The sequence below is a fragment of the Gavialis gangeticus genome, unplaced genomic scaffold, assembly GCF_001723915.1.
Source record: "Gavialis gangeticus isolate Ggan-Ray unplaced genomic scaffold, GavGan_comp1, whole genome shotgun sequence".
NCBI lineage: Eukaryota > Metazoa > Chordata > Crocodylia > Gavialidae > Gavialis > Gavialis gangeticus.
In genome coordinates, this window is record NW_017729012.1 from 10,652,997 (window position 1) to 10,656,793 (window position 3,797).

Below are 3,797 nucleotides of genomic sequence, written 5' to 3' on the forward strand. Positions count from 1 at the left end.
CCCGGGGCGGGTGGAGATCCTGAAGACAGCAAGCCCAACACAACTACAGGGATTCCTCCCTGCACGCTTATTGTTACACACTCACCTCACTGCATTTTATTCAACTTATTAAAGTTTCGACAGGCGCTTTATCCATGCAGACATGGCCAAACCATTACAAAACCATGCTTTCACCAAGCACTACTGTAGCCAAAGAACAGCTCTGGAACGTATTTACAGCACTGTTTAGCCCCATCAGTGTCATGGAAGGCCCACAACTGATTTTAACAACTGCCATTAAACTTGGTTGCTTTTCTGCATAGCAATAAAAAACAAAGATCCTAACACATACCTGCCTTCAAAAAACAGCCCAAGTATTCACAGAAGTTGTGGAAAAGCAAGGGATAGCCAAACTTAACAGAGTGATATGCCTACAGCCTTCTTTCTCAGACGGGTTTGTGACTCCCTGGGGGAAGAAGTAGAAAGTAGGAGGAGTTAATACCACGGACAACTGCCAGCGAGGCTAGTACTAAAAACAACCCATGTTGCACTGGCTCCGAGACCAAGCTTCAGGAGCACTAGTAATTTATGGTTTACCAGGGAGACAGATGTACTACACCCCTCACTGTACTCCGATGGCCTGTCTGTGAAGCAGCATTAGTGCCAGTTCCTCAGATAACCTCTCTCCTGGGCTTGAGGGCATAATAGTCAACAATTAAAAGGGGACTGAAGAGAGAGATCGGCATTCTATGCTGAGAAAGGGGAGGGGACACTGTGATAACCAACATGTGTAAGACCATGTAAACAGAGAGCCCCCGAGGAGCTCAAGAACAATTTAACTCTTGGGGAAGAGGATAATATGCTAGGGGCTGCTGCTGCTATAGTGTGACACTGCCAGGGGAAAAAAAAAACAAAAACGGGATTTCAGGATGATAGGAAGGTCGGATTCGAACACGTGGATGGAGCAAATGCTGAGCTGTCGCCCCTGGGGCAAGAAGTCCATTCTCCTTCATCCTACCCTTCATCACTTGCTTCAGTTTCCCATCCTGCTGGATCTGAACTCCTCCTTCGGTGGGGTGCAGTGGGTTCTCTCAGGAATCAAGGCTGGCGAGCAGGGAAGGACTGTTATACGAACGAGCAACGGAGTATGGGAAGGCTGGGAAAAGCTGATCCCTTGGGACTCTGCCCACTTGAAAGGGTTGTGTCTTCTGATTCCTGGCAAGTGGGGGCTGGCTGTGGAAGAAGTCTTTTAACTTTACTTCTTGAGATGCAAAAAAAGTAAAGACTGCTTTACTTTCCAAAGTGCTGTTGTAAGAATTAAGGTGCAACACACATTGACTTTTGGTCTCAAAACTATAGGTAAAATCTCTCAATCAATACAAAACACCCATGTGCGTTTTCTAAACATAGCTTAACATTACCGACATACAGCTAAGGCTTTGATTAAATTCAGGGAACTCATTAGCACGAATGCCATTAGAGCACTCCCCTGAAAATAAGTCTTGCATATTCTTCAAATGTAGCTATTTTACAGAACCGAGGAAAACAACCAAACCCTTTTTAGCCTGCACACCATGTTTTACTATAACAGAATTACCTGCACAGGTGTCAACACTTCTAGCTGGGGGGGTCAGTGGTAGATCACAGGTGCAGAGAACGGCGCATTTCACAACGTGAGAGCTCCATGATGTTTTGTGTTCTTTCCCCAAAATATCAGCTTCCATTTAAAAATACCTCAAGTTTCTGTTTTTTTCTGTTGTGAAGACATTGTTCAACACACACTGATGCTCCACTAACTAAACTGGGGATGAAGAGGAACCTGTCTTCAGCCAAGCAATACCACAGGCACAACAGCAAGAGCTACTGCCTGTTCACAATAGACAAACATCATCTTGAATAGCCAGAAGGCCCCATCTCTCTATCCAACACAGGCCTCAAGCACCTGAGCAGCACAGCCTTCAACGTACACACCTTCACACTAGCCCGCCACCAAAGAAGTCACCAGTCTTTCAGGTCTCCAGGAGGAGAACTGTGGGTCAGAGAGGTGAAGGGCCAGAACCACAAAGGTGTTTAGCCATCTGTGGGAACTACTGAGCCGTGCATCTCCCAGTGAAGTTAGGCAGCTAAACTCTTTTGGGCATCTGGGCTTTGTGACTTGCCTTGAATTGCAAGGGAATCTCCTAGTAGAGCAGGAAATTGAACTTGGGTGTCCAGGGCTACTGCCCTATCCATAAAATCTTCCTTTCTCCAAAAGCCAACCCTATGAAGCCTGAGAATCTGAAGCCTGGACACACCAGGGCTTGCCTTGGGTTAACTAGACTGAAAAAAATACAAGTTAAATCTCTTGCAAAAAGCTAGATTGAGATAAGAGAGGCACCTCTTTATGCAGGTCCACAAAGGAACATGCATCAGTTTACATCCATTTTAAAAACAATTCTAGTTCAACCAGCACAACTTCTGGCTGCTGACAAAGACAACTGCAGTCTGGGCAATTTTATGTTCGTAAGGGTTGTGCTGTCACGTCTTCTGGCAAAAAAACCAAGAACTGACACTCAGATTCCGCAGCATCTCAAAAACTGAAAAGCTGCCTCAAATTCTAGCAAATTACAAAGAAATTCTCAACTGACCAATGGAAAGAGGCAAATACTGTCAGAGGTTGATAAAAAAATTTAAAAAATTAAGAAACAACGTTTGTGGTACCAGTTCTGCTCTCTAGTTATGCTATTAAGTCCCTTAAGATGGGGGCAGCATCCCCCTCCCCATTTCTGGTGTGCACTGCATGGCACATTAGTGCTTAAATAGAGAGAAAAGGATATAGTGTTCGAAATGCTGATGGCATATACAATTTTCCCCTCAGCATCATAGACTGTTTTCCCCTATAAAAGCTAACAGTACACCTTTATGCAGCAAACTGTTTTCACAGGACGGGTTCCCTGCACTTGAGTCCCTGAGCAGGAGGAGGTCGGTGGTTCTCTGCTCCTTCATCCTGGTGGTCTTTCCATCTTGTTCCCCAGTCTCGCCTCCACCACTAAAATCATGATGGTGGAGATCAGCCTTTTTTGTTTCTACTACTACACACATATTGAAGACAGGGGTGCTTTAACACCACTTTTTCTGCTCAGGTATTCGGTCAGTTGTTTAAACCTGGTCGGGTGTTGTCAGTGCATGACAAATTGCATCCACCAAGATTTCCTCCTGTAACAGGTTGATCAGGAGTGAGGTATCTGGCCACCACTATAGACATGGACAACAGTTAAAAAACGCTGAGCTGCTCTTCTACAACAGGTATGAAATTGGCCCTGTATATACTCACAGCTAAACCCTTCTCAATCAGAGTTCAATGAAGGCATGAGCTCCCTGTGCCTAAAGACTTGCTGGCAATCACTGGGGATTTGAGTGCAGACAAAATTTTACAGGCCTGCAAAATGAACAAAATGAGTCCAGAGCTAAGCTTGGGAGCCTTCTTGCTGAAAGGGTGCTTTAGGAAGCCATCACACAGTATAGTCCTAGGAGAAATAGAAGCCCAGCCATAAATTGGGAGTAGATCAGAGGCTGCAACCTGTACCAAACACAGCTTTGGATTTGGGCAGGCACATATAAGTGCACATGCTACTCATGTGCTGTGAGTGTCAAGAGGAAGACCACAGAAAATTGTTCCAGACAATGAGCTGGGCAGGCAAGCAAGGGACCATGATGCTATGCTGCAAGGAAAAGTAGTTAACAGCATTTGTCAAAGTCTTTCCACCATTTTTGGTTGTAGTTTGACACAAAACAATCCTAATGTCTTCTTCCTTTAAAAAAAAAAAAAAAAAAAAAAA